General features: G+C 40.6%; 1 long non-coding RNA gene across 2 annotated transcripts in view; it reads right to left on the reverse strand.

Annotated features, from left to right (window-relative positions):
- LOC116997270 overlaps positions 1-18,296 on the reverse strand; it is a 147,545-nt gene extending 129,249 nt beyond the window's left edge. For both annotated transcript variants that reach the window (XR_004418143.1, XR_004418144.1), the window contains exon 1: positions 18,235-18,296. This is a non-coding gene — a long non-coding RNA (uncharacterized LOC116997270). The remainder of the gene's footprint in view (positions 1-18,234) is intronic.
- Between the last annotated feature and the right edge of the window lie 7,610 nt (positions 18,297-25,906).

Consider the following 25,906-nt stretch of genomic DNA (forward strand, 5'->3'; position numbering starts at 1 on the left):
CCAGAGGAACACTGTGAATGCTCTGGTGATGTTACCTTCTCACTGTAAAGGAAAAAAGTACAGGTATCCATCACAAGCACTTTGAGCTCTTTGCCATTACCTTTGAACACAGTATCATTCCTCTAAGGAGAAAAAAAAAAATCTACAAAACCCCACTTCTACTAAAAAAAAAAAAAATCCCTATGAAATATATAACACATTCAGCAATAATTCGAGCCCATGGATTAAAAGAAGGATCACCTCAAGGATCATGACAGCTATAAAAGGTAAATGTCAAGAATCCAAGTGTAGGGTAAAGCTTTTGCAACTACCTAAGGCATCTGCAGCCTCAGCTACAGGGTAATTTAAGCACTCTGGCCATGTGTACGTGGTGCCTGGCAGAGCTGCAGCACCGAGACAGAGCCACCTCAGATCTCCCTACACAGGAGATGCTCCCAGCACAGAACTCACACAGGAGGACAGCTCCTGTAAATGTCTTCTAGTCTGGATCACACATGTGGACCTGGACCTGTGACCCAGGAAACTCTGCTAGTTGATTCCACATGAGTAAACAGGTTTACAAAAAACCTGCAGGATCTCAGATGTTGAGCTCACTTGGTAGAATAAATAAATGATATAAAGAGTGATTACATTTTGAGGAAGTTGGGAAGATGATATTTAAAAAATGAACAAAAGCATACAGGGGAAAGGGATCTGAGAGGAGATAAAACAAGTTCATGACACCAGTTACAAGGAAAAAGTCAAAATTACCAAGGCTCGTAAGGGAAGGAAGAAGGAAAAACTGAGAATCTCAAGGATTAGGGATTGAAGAAGTGGAAGAAATGAGGTGAGAAAGCTAAAAACTGGAAATTGAATGAGCTGAAAAAACTCTCAAAGATCAAGGACTATAGACCTAGATTTTCAACACATGCTGAGGTGTCCAGAGAGTTCCACAAGACTGAGGAGATTATATGACAAGCTTTAGGGCAGTGATGAATTACTTGAGCTGGAATATAACAGTTCATGATAATTCTAAAGAAAATGAAACAACACAATGGGCTTGGGGATCCAAAAAATAATGGGGGGGGGAAGGAAAGTCCAGATGAGTGTGTCATTAGGCCATTGTATTTGGCCCTTCCAAGAGCCTGATCAACTCCTTGCTCTGTCACAAGATCCTTGGCCTGACCTTCTTTGGTAATTTACTTATTCTTACTTCTGTGTCACATCCATTTTCCATCTGCCTCTCTTCCTTTTCTTTTAAAGGCAAAAGCTTGTCAGAGGAAGACTCTATCCCTAATTATGTGTGTCTACAACTCCCAAAACAATGGGGTGCTCATCTCAGAAACGAGCAATGAAGTCACTTGCCAAACCAGAGAAACATTGTGGTAAAAAATCTCCCCTTGGGGACAGCAGCTATTTGGATGGCCTGTTATATATGAGTGAGTCAGGGGCATAATGATGGTGGCCGAAAGAAAGCAGCAACACATCCTCTGTCAAGCATAACCTGTTAAAAAGTCATGCACAAGAGGGGAGAGGCAATGAGATGAGTCATGCCTGGCCTTGCCCACCACGTTATCAAAGGCTGTGCTGCACTCAGGGTGAGGGGTGGGGGGAATCCTTCGATCCACAGTCAAATGGAACAGCTCTGTCTCCTGCTGCGAGCTCCGAGGGCTCCTCTGTAGGTGTCACTCCAGCTGCTGATGGCCATAGATAATAACAAGTTAGGGTACAGCCTAACCAGGAAATGATACCACCTGCTACCCAACATAAATTACCAGCTCCTCTGGGTATAATTACTCTTGTCAACGTGTCACTTGGCTATTATAGTCACTCTTATGCAGCAATGCAGAGCAGTGCCAGGTTCTGCAGGAAGAACGGGGTTTGTGGCATTTCTGTGAATTCACCGGGAAAAAAACCAAACCAACAAACAACAACAAAACACCCAATTAATTTGTTCCTGAGATGGAAAAGAAATGGGAAAAATCCTGTAACACACACAGCAGAATTAGTCCCTCTGCTGCACCACAGAGGGAAAACAGAGAGAAACGAAGGGCAGCCTCCAGCAGGTTTCTTTGCCAGCTCCCTCAAAGCATGGGTCTCTTCTCATTTTCACAGACAACAGGCTCCCAAGTTGCAATTCCCAAGAGACAAAATGTGCACATTATTACTTGACACTACACCATTATATGAAAAGTCAGTGGGCTTTTGCTCAGTCTGCAGGTGAAGTGACTTTCACAGCAGTTTTAGACACCTGTTTGTGAAACAAGAAGCTGTATCAGAAAGAGCTGAAGCATGAAAGTTCAGTGTTATTGCTGAAACAGCTCAGGTGTCTCTGAACTACCCCATGTTGCCTCTAGACTAACGCTACACTTCTTGAGCAAGATTGCATGCTATGCTGTCAGCAATTCACTCACTGCCATTCTGCTGTAAGTGCTTTAAAACAGTGTCTGACCCTTGAGATGCTCAGAGAGACTCAAACGGTGTCAAAAAAACCAAGAAACTGAGCCAGCCTTTCCGTATGCTTCTGCTTAACTGGCTATGGCTGAGCAGCTGGCCACTGGTGACAGTGCCCTTCTGGGCACCCTGACCATGAAACAATCAGATTTCCTCCAAGTCCTGAGATTCTCTGTGAGGCTGTCACCACTGTTTGCTCTGGTGAGAAGAGTCTGATTTCTTCAGCCACTCTTGAGCAGAGACTGCACCAGAACCATTTACCCAACAGGCTTGCCTGCACAATGAGGAAAGCCCACGATTTTATTCAAATTCATAAATATACAATTGAGATAATTTGCCTTAAGTTTAAATTCCCACTATTTCTGTGTAGAGCAACACACAAGGCATAGAAACCACACCAGAAACAGAAAAATGCTATATACTGAACGATATGAAAAGTACAATATGCCTGCACCTGCCAAGGGTCCTTCTCAATGATTGCTTGTGATTACAAAGGTAAATTATTTGCTTGTGTAAAATAATAATTAGAAAAAGTAAAGGTCATTCATCCAGCTATAAACCTGGCTGCAAAAAATCATCAGCATACAGAGTTAGCAGGCATATTCATTGCTTTATAAACAGCAGGTCAGGATAACATTATATAGTTTGCAATCTGTATTTGTTCTATGTGAATCATAGCTTTGCATAATTTTATCACATTCCTGCCAGGCAAAAGCAAACATTAAAAGAAATATTAGAAGCCAAGCAGTTAAATATCCTAGAAGAAGGAAAAAAACTCTGCAACTTCCTCCACATTGTAATGACCAATGAGTGTTATTTTATCAGCTTTATTTGGCAGCTTGTGTGTATTTTTTTTTTGGCCATATCACTTTAAAATAATTTCTAATATGCAAATGGTTTATTTTGATTGGTCTAATATTGTTACACTGTCCTAAAGCACTGATACAACTGCTTGGACTTTTTATATATGACATGATTGATTAAGTGCAGATTAGAAAGAAAATATTACTTCAAGAGACCTGACCTTCAGTGAATCATCTGAGATGAAGAGAATTTAAATACTGCATGACTTGCAGTCAGCACCAGAAAATGTTACAGAATAAGAAACAGTGAAAATTTCTGCTATGACTAAGAACATTTTCCATCAAGATTCTTCTCCTTTCTCACTGCTGGAAACACTCCTCACCCCTAAACTCTCCAGACACAGCAAACTGAAGCCACACAAGCCTCCACCAGACCCTGCAGAGATCTTCTCCACCTTTCCATCCCTCCTGCAATATGTGTCAGCTCTTTCCTGACACTTTAAGACTTGTTGCTATTGAAGGGGATCTTTCCAAGGGAGATACAGGTTGGATATCAGGAAAAAGTTTTTCATGGAAAGAGTGATAAAGTACTGGGATGGTCTGTCTGGGGGAGTGGTGGAGTCACCATCATTGGATGTGTTTTAAAAAAGACTGGATATAGCACTTGGTGCCATGGTCAAATTGAGGTGTTAAGGCATCGGTAGGGCTTGATGATCTTGAAGGTCTCTTCCAACCTTGTGATTCTGTGAATTCCTCCTGCCCCAGTGGAAATGGGCACAGTTCAGCGTGGGCACAGCAAACACTGCCCCAACCTTTGGCATCTGCCCCAGGGCAGCACTGTGGTGTTCCCCTGGTCCTGGGGACAGTGACTGCACAGGGCAGGGCTGGAGCAGCAGTCACCTTCTGAGGGGCTCTGTCCCTGCTCCCTTTCTGTCTCCTGCCAGCTGCAGCCTACAGAGCCCAGCCCTTGGGGTGCCTCAGCCACTGGGGAGTTCTGTGGTCAAAGGAATCCCACCCCAGCTGGATGCTGCTGTCCCTTCCCAGTCATAAACTCTGTAAGGCTCATCTCCACCATCCCATCACCCAAAGGGCAGCACGAGGGAAGAAATTAGAGATGCAGTTGTGTAGGGTTTACTCAGCTCCGCGAGTTTCTTTTGCCATTAGCTGTCTCCCACATACTGAAAAATCCCAAACTCCCACTCAAGCCTCTATAATATCCATGAGAGAGAAACTGGGCATGGAGATGGGAGCAAGGAGCTTAGAAATATTTCCTCACACCCACTCCCTTGCTCTAAATATACAGGAATTTAAGCCTGTCCCCAGTTAAAAAATATTCATCCTAGGAAATGGTTCCTCAATTCTCCTCCAGTTTCATCCCTGTTATATTTTCCTTTTAAAAGAAAAAAGTAAGAGTTAGAAAAAGAGCTATATAGACCTAAACATTTGGCAAAAGTAGTTTGCTACGTAAAGAATTCTCCTCTGAAGTATTTATCTTAAAGCAAGTCAGAGCAGGCATCAAAGGCAGCCGTGGCATCGGCGGAGTGCACACTGTGCACACTGTCACTTACTGGGACTGAAAGGACAGTGTGTTTTCAAACAACTGCACTTGTGTGAAGTGTCATCAGATCTGACTGCTTAATCCCGATTAAAATAGGGGGGAAAAAAACAAAACAGAAAGAAAAAAGGGCTGCTCCATCCAGGGGTGAGACTGCACCGGTGACATTGCCCAGGAGTAATTTTGTAGGGAGTGGATAATCACAGCAGCCACGAGTGACTGGATTAGTGGCAGGGTGCATCTCGGACTCATCACCACATCGAAGCACATTCAGTGTGTGGCAGTACGAGGGGAGGATGAAAACCAAGGAGAGGCGGTTCAGAAGTTCCTGCTAGCAACAAGTAACATTAATTGGGAAAATTTGTAATTTGCATCCCTTTCCCATGGGATGATACAAAAATTCAAGATTTAGCACTGTCGGAGGAACTCGAATCAAAGAGGAGATGGAGTTCTACAAAGCAGCTTTAAAAATTGGTCTTGTCCTTCAGAAGAACCCTACTAAATTTCAATTAAAAAAAAAGCAAACTCCAAAGAAAAATAATCTTGAAGTCATGCAAACTGTTGCTTAGGAAATTTAGAGTGATGCAGGAAAAATGTTAGAATATGTACAACAAGGAATAATTTCAGGTTGGCAGAGGGGTGAACAAAAACATTAGATGACCAATTTTTCTGTTTATGATTTAAATCTAAGGCAGCAACTACTTTTACTAATTAGGACCAAAGTACTGATCACTGCACAAAGTCACTTAAAAGTAACATCAGACTCCCAGTAACACCATGAAAACAGCGTTCTGCCTATGTGTGATAAGAAGGCATTTAAATTTGCTCATTTACAGAAGTTCATCTGTTTGGGACCTAACCGGGAAGTGTACGGCATCTTGATAATTCCTCACGTTAAGGAGAGTGTGACTCCAGCAGACTTTGTTCTATTCCACTGTGTGTTATCTCCCTGCACATTCCCAGGGCTATGCTGTAAGAGATTGCAAGGTGACAGAATATGTTCATACAGCCTCTGAGTGCTACTTTGCAGGATGCATTGTAGTCTGTTACCCCGAGGCACTAAAGTGTTTAATGATGTTGCTGTGTGTCATTAGTTAGTATTCTCTAAGTGGATCTTATAGGAAAGCGTTCTAAATTATAAATTGGGAAGATAACTTAATATTAGTGCACAAAAAAACCATTAAGAGGTAGAGGTTGCTTTTGTGGGTGGGTACAGTTTCAAAATCTGCCACAACCCCTCGTGCCAGCAATAAAGTATGTAATGCCTAAAATGGTCCAGCCCTGCCCAATATCTGGGAGAGTATCTTGTTTGCTGGTGTTTGCTTTCTGCATTTACCTGCAGAAGTATTGAAATGGGCAAAAGAAAGCTCAGTTACTTTTTTTAAACTCATTTTCTTTCCAGGGCTTCATATAAATGAGATGTCACGCATCATAACTATTTGGTTAACCAGCATTTTTATTAAATACCTATTAATTTGTATCAATGCCATGTTCTCTAATGATCACAGTAATTTCCTTGCTTCCAGCTATTATTTGTCAGAGACTTCTCTGCATGCACGTGCGTGTGTGTGTGTTACAGAGTGAGAGAGGGAGACATGGGAGAGACAGAGAGGAGGAAGAAGGCTGGAAAGTGGGGGTCACTGAATAAAAGTGGAAATGGAGCTGCAGAATTACAGGCATAGCTCACAGTGACACCTAGAGTCAATCCTAATACTTCCCCATTGTAAATCCTTGCTCTCAGGCGCTCTCTTCCTCCCCATTCTCTAAAAACTTTGTTTATAGTTGCAACTGATGTTTCCGTGCTCCAGCTCTACCTCTGGCTTAATTAAAAATACAAAAAACCAAACACACAGGACCAAAGACATCCCACTTCAGCAAAAATGTCACAGCTGTTTTCAATAAAGCTAGAAAAATCTGGAGAGGTTGCCAGCATGAATCACTTTTAAAAAACAAAATTGAACATTTTTAAGATTGGGAGAAAAAAATGCGGGGAACTCAGCATGGAGATAACCCTGAAGCAGTTGGACATTTGCTAATTTCCTCATTAGGAAATCCTGTTAATTTAGCCATATGTGAAGTTTTTTTAAAAGTGCCATGTGCCTGTGGTAAACAGGAGTCCTTGAGAGTCAGGTTGCTCCAGTCTGACAGCCCCCATGTGCTCTGAGTGAGCTGGGACACCCACGGGGCTGAGCTCTGAGCAACACACACAGGGTGCAGTGCCCCTCTCTGAGCCCAGAGGATGCTCAGGGTCCTCAACCCCTGCCCTTCTTACTGCTGGCTATCTGGGATACCTAAATTTGGGTTGTGGGGACCATCTTGGTTCTTGCTATTTACCCATCTTGGAAGGTCAGATTGCAAACTAACCACTCCTTAAATGCTTCCGCGTGCAGATGGCCATGATGCCAAATTCTGGGATGGCAGCAAGCCTGGAAACACAGCTGTTAGGAATTCTAGCATCATAGAAAGGTTTGCATAGGAAGGGACCTTAAAGATCATCCAATTCCAGCTCCCTTGTCTTGGAAAGGGACACCTCCCATGAAACCAGGTTGCTCAAAGTTCCATCCAACCTGGCCTTGAATAGGGATGGGGCATCCACAGTTTCTCTGGGCAACCTCTCCTAGTGCCTCACCACCCTCACAGCAAAGAATTTCTTCCATAGACCTAACCTAAATTTCCCTTCTTTCAGTTTGAACCCATTATTCCTTGTCCTATCACTGCAATTCCTGATGAAGGGTATTCTTGATTCCGTCTTGCAAAAAAAAAAAAAAAAAAAATGAAGCAGTGATTTCCAACTTAATTGAAAAAAAATACAATCAAACATAAACATGAATGGCAGCAAGTAATTTGATCAACTCTTCTGACCACTAAGCCATTATTCAGGATTTAGAGACTAAAAAAGGCTGTGTCTTTTGTCCCTTTGACTTTGAGCGTCTGATTAAGTGAAAGAAATTCATCTAATTAAGACATCCAGAGGATCATATTCAGCTTTTTGTGATTTATTGCAGAATTTTAGAAGTTAACTTTGTTTTAGTGTGACTTTTATATATTAAAATTCAGGACCATCTGCACAGACTTTATCCATGCATATTTCAAACTCTGGAAGAGCTCAAGTTTGAATTAGTGCTGATGTGTGGACATCGCTCATCATTAACACACCGTACGTGTGCCCAAAGGAAAGGTCAAGGGATGCTGAAAGATAAAAAAACTCCCAACTGACACCTGCTGCAGAATAATGATGCTGGGCCATGCCAGGTTTATGAACCTGTTTGTGCAATGGGCAGCTAGTGGGAAGTGGGGACAACTTTGTACAATGCAATTTCCATCCCATAGTTGGGTAGGTTTTTGAAAGCTGTGCCAAATCACACAGTTATAACTTGAAAATGACCAAATGTATTGGGTACAAACATGGACAAGAAAAAAGTAAAGGAATATCCATCATCTGTTGTTGTATAACACCTCAGGTTTTGCATGAATAATCTGAATGAGGAGTAAAGAAGAAGGGACTATAAATCTGAGTAGAAAATTATAATTTTTTTAAACTAACATGTGTTTCCTATAAATGAGTGGTATTTAAAATTTACTCCAAAAAATGTTCATTACTGCTTTTAGCATGAACAATGATTAGCAGTATTAAGCATTCTATTTTCTACCATAACACATTTTCTGATGATATATCTATCTGTATCTCCTTTGGGTTTTTCCAAAACGAAAGCAAACTGGTCCTATCTAAACACAAAAGCTTTTAAAAGCAGGCATTTACACATGAACAGTGTCACAAATACCAGCCCAAATCAGTCCCCTGATGAAATCAGAGTATTTAGAAGTCCTTGCACCTTACCTTCCTAGTCAAGTTGAAAGGTATTGAACTATCAATCTCTGGTCAGATAAACAGTGACAATATTCTTATTATTTACACATGACACTGAGGTCCCCAAACACTGCTATCTGTTGTGACACAGCCCGAGATACTGAGTTTGGCTCAAGGAAAGAAAAAAGAAAAAAGTAAAAATGAATGGAATTTTTGGGTCCCCATACAAATTTAATCTGTATGACCCTTATACTCCTCTCCAACAGCAACAGGGCATCTCCCTGTCTGTGAGCTGCACACCCTGAGTGTTGACACAAATATGTCATGAGTTGAAATGAAGACAGGCCAATGCAATCACACAGTATTGCCTCAGTTACCATGTCACCACTGGCAAAAATCCCTGCTGCATTCCCTCTTAGCTGACAGGACCAGCAAAGGCAGCAGAACTCACTGCTCCTTCAGACCTCAGCAAGGATCGATGATTCCCTTCTGCTCACTTTAGACCAGGTTGCCCAAGGGAGGGGAAAAGAGAGGAGAGCAAAGAGGAAAGAGTTTGGAGCCTCTGTCCTCAGTTACACCAACTTCATTTCACCCAGGGATCCACAAATAGGATATACCCAAAAAGATGGGGGTTTTTTTAAATATGTAACTTAAAGTAAACTGTCCAAAACAATGGGGAAACAAACAAACCTTAATTTTCCATTCAGATTCATACCAACTCTGTTTTAGGTCTTCTTTCAAACACTTCCCAGCTTCCATCTCCAAGCATTTCCCCCAGTAATCTCCACATAAACAAAAAATCAGAGGAAGTACCCAGGGACCACTGCCCACAAATATGTGTATAACAAGGAACATCACCAGTTCTCCTGGACTGGTCATGAAAAAGACAATGTTGAGAGTCAAATACATCCTGCCACTGGACTTTGAAATATTTGTGTGTTTACCATGGCAAAGTCTTACACACTCACACCATTCACAGTGGCTGAAAGAGGAGCTTGGGTACTTGGGTTGATGTTACAGACTGTGAAAATGTACAAATTGGTACGTTATTTTCACTTCTTGCAATTCAGCATCTACTAGGCTCACAAATCGGGCTATAAAACCGTCTCTCTCTTCCATATAAACTTCATGTTCACAAGCTCTGAACGTTTGGGGTTAACATTTCCAGCCTGGGAAGTTCATTGAAACATCTTTCCCAGTTTTGTGCAACAGCGAAATGTCAGGAAAGGTGGAGCATCAAACACTGCCCCCAATCTCTGACCCTGTTAGAGGGTCAAGTTCAACTGGACACCCTTTGATTTTTGACCAATTAAATTGCAAACCTGCAGGAATTCAAAATGCGTGCAACTGCCAGACATGGGATCTAGGGAGAGCATGCTGCTCAGGTGAACACTCTGACCACAGGTTTACTTCTTTCCCTTTGAAGTAGGCTGTCATCCATTTGGATAGAAAATGAAGTGTGAAATATAGAGGCTTTACAACATGTAATGACTGCGACAATTTAGTTAAAGCTGATTTTCAGAAGCCAAGAGCTGGGTTTCAAATTAAATTCCTTATCAGTGGTCACCATGACAGAGTGTATGTTTAGGAAATTATTTATTCCAACATGACATAATTAATTGTAATATTAAATGTTCTTTAAGTTCTGTGTGGCAGTATAGGCACTGAACAAATAACAGCAGGAACACAAGCCCCACTGAAGCCTATTTTTCACACACATTGTTCTGGGTGTTCACTTAGCAGGTTTCCGAAGAGAGAAGACCATACAGACTTCATCAAATGTTTTAAATTTTCTGAATTTTGGCAAATTTTTTTTCTCTCTTTCACTAGTTTAGGGAACAACAGAATTATTTTTTTTTTTTAAGTCTGTTTCCTCCCAAAATAAAATTATATTATTGCAATGCCTGACCAGTTCTGCTCCTTGGTTGCAGTGCATTATGTGTTGGCTTTTTTACATCCTTGCTAAAGCTGTGTGCTCTTGCTAAAGAAACAATGAATTGTGTGCATGTGTATCTACACAGACACATGAATGCTGCCCTCTGCTTCCTGCCCAGAGACTGAGAACTTACAAGAACTGACATGAAAAGGAAAATGTCTTTAGCTCCACTTATCAAGTATTGCACCTTTGAAGCTGAAAGGCAGGGCTGGAAAGACCCAATTCTGCTGAGATAACCAGCAGGTAATTGCTCACATGAGTTTCAAAGAGGAGCCAGGATTTCTGCAGCAATTGTGCCATGACTGCTGGCACCAGAACGAGGTGCCCCTGCTCTCCTCATCAGCACAGCCGTGAGAAGCTAGGGAAGGACTGGAATCCTCCAGCACAAGCACCAGGTCTTGTAGCTTTGTTAGACTGAATGAAGGCCGACTCACAAACCTGCTGCAGATCAGCATGGGAGGGTAAATGCCAATTTCTCCAACTCAGCTACAGCACCTGTGTTCATCCAAAATTCCAGCTAATCTTGAGAATGATGAGCTAAAACCTGATGTTTTTGGCCAGGAACCCTCAATTTGGGTCGAGGTGGAGAACCCTCTTGCAGCAAAGCTCTGCACAGTGACAACAGGCCTGCGTGCCACGCTGCTTTACATTCCCCAAAGGATCCCACAGGACTTTGCTCCTGGGAGAGAATTGTAAAAAATGTTTCTATTACAGCCAGACAGAAAACTTTTCCTTTCTGACGCAGAGCACTCAATTCAGCTGGAATTGCCGAGTGCAAGTCACCCGTGTCAGGATATTACAAGGACACCCAAGCTCAGCCTCTAAAAAGCAGTTATATAAATATAAAAATTGCGCATGGTGGAGAAGCTTCTTTCTCTCTCACCACCCATCTAAAAGATTAATCAGATCAATCATGGCACATTTCTTTACAGAATTCTATGACTTAAGTGCTACAGACATTAGCAACATTTCAATCTCCTGTCTCTGATCCTGAAAACATCATCTGTTAGGTTTTTGGCAACGCTATAGGAAAATTGAGCTGCTTAAAAAAAACAGGGAACATTTCAGGAGATACCAGTGTCAATCTTTCACTTGCTCTCCCTACCTCTCTGCAAAAATTTACATAGAGTGAAAAATATGGAAAACTGGCATGGTTGGTGGCACTTTATAAAACCTCATTCAATACTAAAAAGCAAGCAGAGAAAGAAGGCTACTGAGCATGATAGGGATAAACTTATCTCCTGCTTTCAGTAAAGATTCATGAAGAAGCTACATGTTAAACCGTTACTGCACTACCATGGAATATGCATATGGAAATGAAGGGGAGAAGAAAAGCCACAATTTTATTAAAAAGTGCAAAGACAGTGGCCTCACCCTACTTTAAGCACCAGTAGTTCTGAAAAAAAACCCACCTCTTTAAATTCAGATTATTTCTCATTTGCATTTGCCATTACTGGGATTTTTCCCTATATGGTCCAATTAAGAAAAATATTTCTTTTCTACAAGGCAAATTTATCAAAAATTCAAATAAAGTCTTTGATGCATTTTCTGCATAAACTAATCATGAATAAACATAATTCTCTTGCTCTAAGAACAGATGCCATCCTGTAACTCCCTGCCCCCGACAGCTCTGCTCTCCAATCATAAAGGAGAAGGAAATTGTTTGGCCAAGTTTACAGAATGAACCATAAATCACAAGCATCTTTGCCAAAGCAAACTCATGTTTCTTTTATGAAACAATTTCTCCTAAAAGAATTTATATTCATTTTTATATATGCATTTTTTATAAAATACATAAGGAAAGTAGAACATACTGTTCTGTTTCTCCTTTAGAAATGCTTAGTATTTTTCAGTTCTGGTTGAGAAAGCAAACATTTGCATTTTCACGTGGTTTTCTGAAGCTGGTTGCACGGACCTAGCTGCAGTACTTTGATGGATATAGGGAATATTAAAATTGCTTTGGAATATCTGAGTCACCATTACTCAAAGAAGTCCAATCTGTAACTGGAAAACCTTAGGGGACTTTTGTTGAAGTCAGGTGCTGGAAACATGAAGGAAGACTTGTGCTTCTTCATAACCAGGGAAAATTTCAAAGCTGAATCCTTTCTCAGGAATTAAAAAAAAAAAACAAACAAAAAAAACAACAAAAAAAAACCAAAGCAAAACAAAAAAAAACCCCACAAAATTAATCCCAACTTTACAAAGATGATAAAAGGAGCCTAGCCAGAATAAACATGCAGCAATGTCACTCTGACATCATGGCTGGGGCATCTCCCTCTCTTCCCAGACAGCATTCCAGCTTTCAGAGAAAAATCTGAGCAGAATCTGTCAGGAGCCAGAGCCACTCACAGAAAGGTGCAGGGAGCATGGCAGAGCCCAGAGGATGAGCACAGAGGGGACACTGCAGCAGAAGACCTGTCTGCACTGCTCCCTCTCATCTCCCACTCACCCAGCAGGGCAGCAGCTCCAGGAAGCTCTGCACTGTCCTCAGGCTGTGAGTAGTGGGTAAAGAACACTTATCTGGAGAGGCAGCATATCATCCCTGCTGTAAGTGACAGTCAGTCACTTCAGTGCAGCTTTCTAGCCTTGCACACGAGCACAAGTGCTCAGCAGTGCTCTGGCTACATGACTCACATCTAGAACATGCCATTCAGTCTCAGCTTGTAGAACTGAGTGCCTAGTTACATCCGTGGCTCTTGAGTGTGATCTCCCCTCAGGGATCCACTGGAGCGCTCTTCTAGGGTACATTGAAAGGTTCAGGTCTGTCACAGTGCTTTATTTCTTTGGAGATGCCTTTGTGACACAACGCCTCTGCTTTTAATCTGAAAGGATTTCTTGTCATTCCTGTCTGATCTGATCTGTGGCTCTGGTTACTGGGATGGACACTGAGATGTAGCAAGTGGGACAAGACCCTGCTCCTTCATGCCCACCACTCTCACGTCAAAAGACAGAGTCTTTTGTGGCAGAATCATGGAGTTGGAAGCACCACACAAGGATTGTCAAAGCCCAGCTCCTGGCCCTGCACAGGACACCCCAAAAGTCCCACCATGAGCCTGAGAGCTTTGTCCAAACACTCTTGAGCTCTATCAGGGTTGGTGCAGTGACCACTGCCCTGGGGAGCTGTTCCAGAGTCCAAACACCCCCTGGGTGAGGAATCTTTTCCTGATATCCAACCTAAACCTGTCCTGACACAGCTCCAGGCCATTCCCTTGGGTCCTGTCTCTGGTTACCAGAGAGAAGAGATCAGAGCCTGCCCCTCTGTTTCCCCTCACAAGGAAGTTGTAGACCACAGTAACATCTCCCCTCCACTTCCTCTCTCCAGCAGATGCAGAACTGATCATAACTTTCCACTCCCCACTTTCTGTCCCACACAATTTTGAAGATTAAGGCTTCACACATCATTACAGTTATCTGTCAGTTCTCATTCATTTGGGCTAAAACCTCTACAGCAAGAACACATTTCTGTTTCAGTAACCAAAGCTTTGTCATAGGCTGTGTTCTTTTCTGCAAAAACCTAAAATTCAATGACAACACAAGATCCTAATGCCAGAAACCTGAGGGTTCTCTATTTTGCCTTGTTTAGCACACCCCAAATCAAACTCACTGTTTATTACACTTTGATGCTTAATTGGTGTTTTCAGATGAGACAATGACCACAGGAAATGACAGCTTTTGGCTGGAAAAGGTCATATTCTTTTCTAATAGCACAGCATATAATGTGTGTCATTCAAAGGATGAGCAATTTCTTCCATTCAGAGTTTGCATCTGCTTGCTTGTTGTACAAAGCATATGCATTACCTGATTAAATAACTCATGGCCCCATAAATCGTTAACCATGTGTACAGTACATAATTCAGTGGTCTGCAAACTGTGTTACAATGCACTATTTCAAAGCTTTCCTCAAGTTAAAAAAAAACCTACAAAGCTAACAAAAACCCAACCAACAAACCCACAAACAACAACAACAAAAAACCTGCAAAGCTTTGTTCACCAAACACTGTGCTGGTGACCTTTCCCTCTAGTTTCCCTTGCATGTTTGTTCAGTTAACTGCTCAAAACATTTGAATGCTACATTCAACCCCTGCAAAGTCAAACCGTCGCATGACAATCCATCAAAATCAGTCAGATAACAGAAAGCACATTCCAATTCCAGAATTATTGTTGTCTGATTCTAAATGACAGGGTATGAAACAAAAACAGCATAGAGCCTGATTTCCCACAGAAAAATTAAGCCCAAAGAATGATAAGAAATAAAACATCCTTTAGATGAGATCCTACAGAAATGATATGAAATTGAAGAGGATGGGAATACATGCAACAAGACAATTGCTTTGTCATACAAACTTTGATCAAATAAAAAAGGTTGCTAAATGTGTGTATAACTGAAGACTCACTGAAACAGAAATTATGAAACTATTTACTGACAATTAAAGCAAGGATGTGAATTGAATATGCCATTAGGTCTAGATGTAAACTCTTTCCCCAGGGTCCATCTCAAATCTAAGGATTAAAAATGTAGTGATGAAATGTTTCAATTATCTTAATTCAAAACACTTATTAATAATTAAAACATATAACTCGGAAGAAACAAAAATCAAGACAGCTTGCTTTATGAAAAAAGCTTTGTTACCATTCTTTGCCAGCAAGGGAATTAGTGAAAGAAACAACCTAAAACAGGTATTAGAGAGTTAAAAGGCAGAAACACCTCCTGCATTCTTTGAAATTAGTGAAATAGAAGAATTGCCATTTAGGAACACCTCTGTCACTACATTTTGCTAGCTCAGGTAGACACAACAACAGCACACCCAGTTCTCTCTCCATCTTCCTTCCTCCAGCAAGGAGCATATTGGTTCAGACCTTGCTGAGCCACCCTGAGAGGGGCCAGTGCCAGCCCAGGCAGCTCTCACCAAGCGCCCCTGAAGCTTTGGCCTCCTACAGTCACAGGGCTCCCCATCTGATTCGTGTCTCCTTGTGACAGTGCAGAATTGTAATTGGCTAGCTGTATTATTTAATTAGTGTTTTGGGGTTTTTTGTTGTTTTGTTTGGAGTTAGGATTAAAAATATGAAGGAGATTTTTTTTTTTCTGTTTGGATTTGGTTGCTTATTAAATTTTATTTAAAATACAGAGAGTTTTGTAATATTTTTAGTTATTAGCTAAAGGTGAGTAAAATGGAGGTGAATTTAGTTAATTATTTATGAGGTTTTCTAAAGTTAAATAGTTTAATAAAGAGTAAATATTAATATTATTTTTATTTAATAATTAACTCCTTGTGATTTGTAGTGTAGTATTAATTATTTAATTAAAAATTATTATTTGAAATTTAGAAGAAGGACGAAGAGATAATGTTTAAGAATTTTTGTTTTATATTGCTTATTACAGTAATTTCACGATTATAAGCCGCACCATCTTGACTAAAATTTTGGTCCGAACCCAAAGTGCGGCTTATAATCAGGTGCGGCTTATATATGGACAAAAAACCAAAAAGTTGCTGAAACCCAGAAGTGCGGCTTATACTCAGTACGGTTTATAATCGTGAAATTACTGTATATTTTAAAATTTTAATTTTTAAATGGAAATTATACACTTTTATTTTAACTACATACCCATGAATTTAAATCTATCACTCAAATTTGGAAGTCTTCTCTAAGGCCTTGAGTTAAAAGCAGTGTTTTCCTGGGGGCCAGTATCAGAAAATACAGAAAGCTCAAAATTCCAAGGTCTTTGGGTTCCAACACAAAATGGAAGATCCCCCTCACTCACACAGGAATATGTTCCCAAAGCCGCCAACACATGTCAACAGAAAGGTTTAAAAGCCTTGGCAGGGAGCTTGAACCATATTTTGTCTTTAACAGGGTCTGACTCAGTGGTGAGCAGTGCAGTAAGAAATGTCCCAGCTGCTGGTTCCTAAACACCTGGGATCCTTTAAATAAATCCCCCTATCCTGGACCTGAGGCTTTCTTCCTCAGGAAAATGCAGGATAGCACAGGCTGTGGGCAAAAGTGGTCAAGAATTTAACCCAGAAGGACTGGGCACAAAATATTTGACAAGCACAGAGTAAAAGAAGTGATTTCTCACACTGTGATACTTGGAATGCCTGGACTCATTAAGGATGGGATCAACTTTGAGAAGGGATGTTTTTGGGGAGTCAGGCAAAGCAATCGTCTTGTGAGGCAAGGACCAGGTAACATTTCCAAAAAAAAAAAAAAAGGTTGAAAAAGCAGTGGGACATGGGAGAACATGTTCTTTAAAAAAAAAGAAGCAAGCATGGTGGGAAATGGTGATTTCAGCAGTCGTGTCTTGATGGGGGAATGTTTCAAGGTTAAAGACATTGAAAGGTACTTGATTCTGAACAATCTTGCCACAATCCTCATGAGGACTTGACACATACACAAATTCTCTACAGCTTAAGTTATGTTGGAAATAGCACAATACAAGGAGCTGTTCTCTGATTTCTTTTAAGATTGAAGCTGGAAAAGGAGTTGGAGGAGATGCACTATTTTCCAAACCATTTCCCTGTAACTTTAGAAAAAAAGCAATTGGTTCCATCTACCCTCAGTGATCAAAACACTAACTTAGCTGCTCACTTGTCACTTCAGACATGTCAACTCCCTGCCACCCAGACACATTCCTTCCTACTTGGCTTTTCCATTAGCCCTACAATAAAGTTCAAGGAGCTCTTCTTCAGCATCATGGGAATTTTAAACACTTCTCCTGTTTGTCTGACCTCTGCCTTACAGCACTACCTGTGGCATTTTCTATCTGCCAACACTAGCAGTATTAAAGTCCCTCTATTCCCATCTCCCTACTCTCTTCAGCATCTTGTCCTGCCACAAGAGCTCTAAGGAATTCTCCATTTGTTGCTGGATAGACACACTGGGGAATGTGGAATGGTAGAACTCCTATCTAGCCATAGATATGCAACAGCCAACAACAGGAACTCGCATTGGCTTCAGCAGCAGCACCTTTTGAGATGAAAGCACCTAATAACAGAACCCAGTCTTTGTGAAATACAAGCAAATAATAATATAATTGACAAAATCACTCAGAATTTGGAAGTGCTGCTCCATGAGGGCCTGTTCTAATTCCTAGACCCCAAGGCACTCTGCATTGTAGCAAATTTCCTACAGGCAGTGCTCTCTTGCCTGCTAAGCTAGACATCATGTTCCTGCTGAAAAGGGCTAAAGCAGCACTCCTCCTGGCAGTGGAATTAGCTAATGCCCAAGGCAGGGTGGCACCCTCAGAGCTTTTGCCCAGTATTGAGATCCTACTGTGTTTCTACCCATAGGAAAATCTGTCCTGTGCGGAAACTTTAACACATTTTGACTACAGAAGTCAGCATCTAAATCCAAAGCATATTCTGTAAAGGGAAATAAAGGGGAATTGACATGAAATGCCCAATTCTCACATTTGTTCCTAAGGCTAAACAATAAATTCTGTTTTCAAAAATATCTACTCTTTCCTTACTTTAGAGTTATAGCACTTATCCAAAGTAATAAAGGAAAACACCCCACGATAAAAAGTCGGCAAACTGCTCCTACACACGGATCTCATTCCACTGCCCATTTTTCAGGCTTTATACTTTCCTAAAATTATATAGCCTAAACGCTCTATTTTTAAACTAAATTATAAACCAGTCAAGCAATATTATATATACACACACACATAGATTTAAATCATCGAGGGAAATTATCGCAGTACCTGGGCACATTTTACATAATGCACCTCCGATAGAAATCAGAGACGCTGCTCCCTTCCCCTCCCAGCTATTGAAGCAGCTATAGAAGGACCCTGAAAAGGGTAGCCAGGATACCGATTGCCAAGCGAAATTCCTGTGTTAGTGGAAGCCTGGAACAAAGAGGTGCATTTAATGCTGCTTCCCAAACTTTGCCAGATTCAGGCTCAGACAGATTCCTGGCAGGAGTGGGATGCTGAGCCAGGAGCCTGTCGCTGAGAATGACCTGCCCCCTGGTTCCCACGAGCTCCTCCCTTGGGACAGATGCAGGGGGCTGCAAACCCAGTCCTGAATGGGGAAACAGAGCATGGGGCGAGAGCAACCCTCGCATCAGGGCGAACAACAACCGAGCAGCAAACCGCGTGGAAAATCCTCCGGGACTCAAAGGGCCACACCACCAAGTGGGCTCCACACAATGCAGTCAGCTTCCACAGGATGACTTCCCAGACCTGTGCAATTTGGTACAAGGAGGATGACCTTTCTCTAGGAATTTTTTACCCTGTCCTAGCTCTAGCAGACATGCAGCGCTGGTTTACGTCGTTTTAGGAAGATTTCAAAGCCTTATACAAAAGCTATCACTGTTTTTCTCAGCTGTCGGTGACTTTGCCAGGGAAATTGTGCTTCATTTTATGCAGTCAATAAAAAAAAAAAAAAAAAAAAAAAAAGAAAATAAGAAAATGCTATTGGAAAACAAATGTTGTCTGTCCTCAGAAAGAGCTGACCCTTAAAGTGGGTGGCCCACAGATTTGGTGGGTTACCTGCTGGAACTCTGGTATTTTATATTTGCAGATCCAGCTTATGAGTATCAAACTTAAAACATGAATTAAAAACCAGAAAACACATGCTTTCCATTGCTTCTTACCGACTCAGTACCCTGTCTCAATGCACTTCCAGCTCTGAATCTGTACATCCTGCTCCCTGTGGATAATTTTGTGTGCACTAGTTACACTGAAATACAGGAAAATCCACTTTTATGTTAATTTCTCAGCAATATTTGAATTCCTGACATTTCAGCCACAGATTGATATAAAATCACTGATATAAAGCCACCACAGCAAGGCAAAAAGAAAACCCCTGAGTGACAAAAGCAATAGTTGATTCATAGAAGTCACATACCCTGTAGCAAATGGACACTGTGAGGCAGAGTGCATTGTACACACCTTGTGTGGAGCTATTTCATATTTGCATGCACTTTAAAAAAATCCTAAATGACACTGAATGTGTGTGATTCAAACATCAATCATACTGGTATTCCAGAACTTGGAGCCAATGAAAGTTCCACTGCCATTAAAACACCAAACATTCTGGTGAGCACTGCCTAATGATAAATGTTTTTAAAGATCTCTAAGGAAAAAATGATGGTATATTTTAATTTTTAATAAGCATGCAAAATGTTTAGATATAACACCATTAGTTCTAATTTCTGAATAAAATCGTAAAATGCCAGTGCTATACCTCAGGACTTGAATACCAATGATTACAATGCATGCAATTTCTGATAACATATTTTGAAGTGAGGTTTCTTTTTTTTCCTTTTAAACAAAAAAGAATCTGAATGGAAACAGAAAAAAAACCCACTATAGTATTCTGTAAATTTCTTGAAATAGAAATGTCTCTTCTGCGAGCCTAACCAAAACTGACATGTAATACAACAGATTTATACAGGAGGATATTCCTACCTAGCACTTTGAGTCTACTTAGAGAGGAACAAAAATTAGAGTAAAATCTTCTAATCCATAGGATGACATGAGCACTGTGTGATGCAATTACAATTTTGCTAGGGGGTAAGTAATGATGCAGTGGCTTGCCTGTGATCATCCTGGCAGGTGAGGCTGCACATGATGACTGTGAAGGGTCTGTGGCTGCAGGTGGAACATCACCTGTCGTGGTCCTGGTGTGGCTGCAGCACCACCGAGCCCTCAGTCTCTGCTGTGACTTTATTGCCACAGCTGTGACACTGCCACCGTGCCACACAGAGCCTCCTGCCTTGTTCTGACGTTTGTGGGCACATGCACAGTGTGAAGGAAGGGTTCCAGAGTTTAAGAGGTCCTGGTGAATTCCAGAGGCTTGGCAACCCTGAAAAACTATTGCATGCCTTTCATTCTGTAAATATTTCATAAAGCATTTTCAAGGACATTGTAGGAAATGAATTTGGCTAAAAGGGCTGGGTTTTGTCACCCAGATTTTGCAGGCATTTAAATGTGCAAAAATGCTAGTAAATGTGGTTCTCTTTAAAAACAATAAAAAAAACCAAACCAAAAATCTGCAAACTGTGGATAGTAAAACACATTTACCCTCCAGTTTAGGGTGTGTTCTCTTAGAATGCAGGTTATCACAGTCACAGTTTAGGGGACTAGTATTTTAAAAGGAGGATAGATCACCTGAAAATTATGATATATATTAAAACACAGTATTTTTTTAAACATAATAATATTTGATTTAGTTCAGTTCTAGCATTTGGAGAGAGTGTACCTGAGCAAAACTTTAAGCATTTAATAATATAGCTTTAAAAAAACAGTCTTCATACTCCTGCGTAAGTATGATATCTCTAGATGTTAAAATTTATTCTTGTGGTTTCTGCTGCAGGATTTTCAAGTGCTGTAAGGTTTTCCATTTTTTACTGGCAAAATCCCATGGAACTAGAGGTCAGAAGTGACTTTACTGAATATAAACATTTGTTGGATTAATTTTCAGGAAGCAATTCTTCACTTTCACAAAAATGGAAGACAGACTTCTTAGAAAAGACACAAGTTTTGCCAATGAAAAATTTCCAACTGGCATAGCATAAAACATGACAAGAGAAGCTAAACTAGCTGGTTTGTGTATCTAGACAAACAAAAATTGCACAAATTTATCTTGTAGGCATTGTGAGTCTCAATTTTAGTGTAGCACAAGAAACATCCTGGTAATTGTCAACTTGAGAAGCTTCAGTACATTGCATATAAACACTCTGAGGTCACATTTATAGTTAATGTAAACTTGCACACAATACACCGAACCCTATGCGTACATAAAACATGAAATAAAATAAATCATGCCAGTGCAGAAAGCCTGAAATCTGTTCCTTGAACTTCATGCATATTCCATAAAATACAGATTACATCCAATTTTTTTTCAAAAATTACATTGTACTTTAAACCTTAAAAGGCAATGCAAAGAAAGCATTGGCAAGCTTAGATCTCCTACAGCCTGCTGGACTCCTCCCAAAGCAGGTCTGAAGGACACCCTCACCATGAAATGCCAAACCTGAGCTGGCTGCCATCAGCCCTTTGCATGTGCTTCATCACAGACAGCCCCTAGCCAAACTCTGTCATGCTCTCTTTCAATACTGAACTGATTTTCTATTTAAAAAAAAAATCCTTCCCGGTATAAATGAAATTCTACAAAAAAAGACCCCAAACAAATAAAAAATCCCACTACAACACATCTCATTTCTCAAGAATTAACTGTGAGAACTATTCTGCCATAATTTTGTAGTGAAATCCCAGTTCAAACCACATTAAACCCCTCCATTCAGAAGTAGGGAGCCGTGAAAACACTGCCTCACTATGCACAAAACCTCTGCTTAGAGCTGGGCATTCCATTCAGGGTTTGGAAAGCAGTGTCCTGGGAAGCAGCAGGAGCCAGTCTGCTAGCAGAACTGGGAAGTTAAACGATATGCAGAATTTGTCAAACACAGCACATGCACCCCTAGAAGCACATAGAAAACTTCTTATTTACTGCAATGATAGACAATATTTCTGGGGTCTTAGAGAGCTGCCTTTGTGGAGACCCACTGCCAGCTCTTCACTGCCTTTTTTTGAAAATGTCTGCTTGTTAAATCCCAAAATGAAATGTCCAGCAGCACCAGCACAGCAGGCTGGTGATGAGATCAATCACTTGCAAGTGAGGAACCTGCTCCAAACCCCCTGGAGGGAGTGGTTTGGGAAACCTCCCCTGCAGGAGAGGCTTCCTCCTCCAAGGTAAACTCCCAAGCTGGCAGGTTTTTGGCTGCACAAGAACAGGTATCTTTGCTGTCCAGACAAGAAGCAAACATTGGGGGAGTCTGGTTTTGCCACAAGACAGAAAGGGAAAAGAGCTCAGTCCCTGAAAACTGCAGGCTTGGAAAAGGTTTCCCCCAGAAGCCTTACAACTAGATGAAAAACTGCAGTCACTATACAGAAGGGGAAGGCAAGCTTGCCTCACCCTTTCCTTTGATATTATTATCCCACATCAAAGAAAATATTTTGGCATAACCAGTTTACATATTTACAATTCTGAAATAAAACATCTGCTCAGCACACTATTCAAACTCTATTGGGGACAAATTCTACTTTCATGGATACCCACACAACTGTGGAGAACTTAGTGATTAGAAATGTTAGAAAAATTGGACACACTTCCCAGGATTATTTTTCTGAGCTGCTTCTCTTCTGTTTTCTTACTCCCTCAGATGCTTTCCTCTCTATTCCTCCCCTTATACAAAACTGTGTGCCAATTTAAAAATCCATTTCCTGCATTTAGCAAGAGAGTTTTCCTTTTGATAAAAGATACCACCTGGCTTTGCTCAGAGATTTATTGGTCTGTAAGAAAGACATTCACCTTTCTTTCCAGGCTTGCCTGGGGTTTGGGTGCAGTCTGCAGAAGTTTGCTGGATTTGCAGTAAGTGGATCTGCTGCACTCACGGTTCTGTGCCTGTGATGGTATTATGGTACTTTTCCTTACCTGGGATAACAACTCTACTAAATGTGTTTCATTTTTCATCAAACTTGAGCTTTTTTAATAAGAGATATAAAACATTGATATTCCTATTACATCCCACGAGGGAAAAGAAACACCATTTGCTATAATCAGGGGAAATGTTTTATTGCCTAAGACATGCATTTATCTCCCTCACAAACAGAAGTCATAAAAAGAACATACAACTGGTTAAATGTTACTTGATGTACCTTAGGTCCCAACTGGTTTGCTTTAGGTCCTGCAGTGTCTTGTGGAATTAAATCCAGGCATGAACACAGGTTAATGCTTTTTCTTTCCTTTTAGCAGAACTCTGTCAGTCTGGCCCACACCCCAAGAGCTTTCACTTCAGACTAACCTGCAAGCAGCACTGTGGGTCTCTCCTTTACTTCTCCTTCCCTGAGCTCCACCGATTCACCGCTGACTAATTAATTATAAACCTCTGTTCTTAAAGCTCTTATATAAATCTCCGTCCTTGTTGCCATCCTGCAGATCTATTCAGTGATCACACTCTTACTTAAATCAGGTAAGAAAGACTGGTCTGTCCCTTTTATCTGAAAGGCTGTTAAGGAGGCCCAAATTCTAAAGCTTTTTGTAATGAACTGTTCTTTCTTGAAGACAGTTTACCATCAAGCATCCTTCCAGGTCTCATGAAGGGCTACCCTGCACAAACTGAGATGACAGTTGTCAGAAGGGAAAGCCAGTCCTTCCCTGAATAGAAAGAAGAATAGTTGTCTTTTTGCTTCTGTCCTTTCCCCATTGTACTTTCAAGGCACAACTGGAGCTCCTACAGCAACAGGTATTTTTCTTTGCTAAGATTCATTGTTGGACGCTCACTGGTATTCCGAGTTCCTAATTCTAAACCCACTTCTGTCTTTTATAAACCTGCACGTTATTTGTGTCTAAAGGACATTCTTTGTAAAGGCAGCAGTTTTCAGAAACTTGATTCCACTTTCTTCCAGGCCCTTCTATCTTCCTCTCCACCTCCTCTCTGCCACAATGGTCTCTTAAAGAAATCTCTTATGTGTGCTGCTATTCAAAAATAAAATCAGGCATTTGATCTTTTCTGTCCAGACTTCCTTCTCATTCTCCGTTTTCCTGGGTTCTGTCACATGTTGCACTGTTAGCTTAACAGTCACTGTTTAACAGCATATATTGAAAATACCAGAACAAATAAATGCATCCAACACTGTTTCCTTTTTATATTTGACATAGAATCACAAGCAAATGGGGAAAGGGAATAATTCCAAGTTTTTCAAGCCTAACTTTCTTGGAATTCCATACTGAAAAATATGGACTGCAATCTGAATGACAAAATTTGCTGAAAAGCTCTGAATCTGAAATTTAAAAAGGCTCCTCTACAGCAGCCATTTTGTATCAGTCAGAAAATGTAGAGCTCCCAGTCTCAGATTTCAATTTTGTGCCTCAGACTGTTTTTTAAAGATTTAACCTTAGGCATTGATGCTTCTCCCTTTGAAAGTAAAGGCTTCATGTCCTCCTTAGCTAAAATCAGGCTGTCCAGAGCTTTCCATGCTCAAATCTGTGATTCAAACTTTGCTCCAGCTCACCTAATATCCAGGCTTGAAAAACACAAGCCCTAGCTCATCAAGAGTTGTTCCATTCAGTGTGAGAGATGGAAACACAAAACAATTTTCATCTTGGACACAAAACTCAAGGAAGCAAGTTTGCATGAAAATATTGTTTTGAATATATGGTGTAATAAATCAGTGTTTTCTTAGCTGACCAAAAAAAGATGTATGTATAGCACTATTTTTAAAAAGATATCTCTAAGATAGGGATGCTTTCATTTTGGGGGTTGGAAGAATGTTTTTAAAGGAGAATTTTACTGAAATCTTTAGGTGTCTCAATTTTGCTCAGATGCAGCTAAATGTTCTGGATTTCCAATTGCAAATCCATTCCATAGATTTATGAGTTCTCTAATGCACTTTCATCATTACTATATCCTTAGGCCTGTGACATTTTGGATGAGTGGGAATGCCAATTCCACAAAAATTCAGACAAAAAAATAACAGTTGACATTTTCAGTCATGTGCAATCAGGTTTAACTATGACTGAAATTCAGCAAATCATCACAATTCATTACTTTCTCCATTTTTTATGTGAGGTTATCTATGATGTGATTGTATTAGCTTTTTGGGTGGTTGTTTTTTGTTTGTTTTGTTTTGTTTTAAATTATAGATCTGCATTTAAAGTTTAACTGGAGAATATCAAGATGAATCTTTGGGTAGCTGGACCTAAGGGCATTCAGCCTCAGCTCCATCATAGCTACAAAAAGCTTGTGTACAGTTTTTGGATCACATTTATGCTTCTCCAGTTCCAGAGAGAAATCATGACAAAGACCATAATATGGTAAAGAGACAGGTTAGCCAGTCTAAGGAGACAGTTTGGAAAAAGAAATAATTTTTTTCTTTTCATTTTTAAGTATTTCTGATTTCTCTCTGACCATGTAAGATACTGGCTTGCAGAGAGTTGCTGAGCAATACCCTCTAAAAAAGCACTTCTTGCCAGCCACCCTCTTTGAGCTTTGTAAAATTTATTCATCTGTTACCATTTCACCAGGGCTTCTATTATGGCACTGTATTGACAAGATTTAATCATCTGCTAGAGTTCTGACACTTCATCAGCGATTAACATGTCATTTGAACAACACTAGAACGTATTTGCACAAGCACACCAAGAGTTTAAGGTGAGTGGAAAAGTTACCAAGTTATTTCCTACCTCTGCCTTTGAGAACTCTGCTTCTGGGAAGGACACTAAGAAAAAAAATAGCTACAGCTTCTATCCCCTGCCCTCCCAATTAGGAGTACAAGCAAGATTCCACGGCTCTCTAGCATGCTGTCTGTGCTTCCTGTGCACTAGATCCATTAGTTGTTTGCAGGGGGAGGTGAAATTAGAAATGTT

This window comes from Catharus ustulatus, chromosome 6, assembly GCF_009819885.2.
Source record: "Catharus ustulatus isolate bCatUst1 chromosome 6, bCatUst1.pri.v2, whole genome shotgun sequence".
Classification (NCBI taxonomy): domain Eukaryota; kingdom Metazoa; phylum Chordata; class Aves; order Passeriformes; family Turdidae; genus Catharus; species Catharus ustulatus.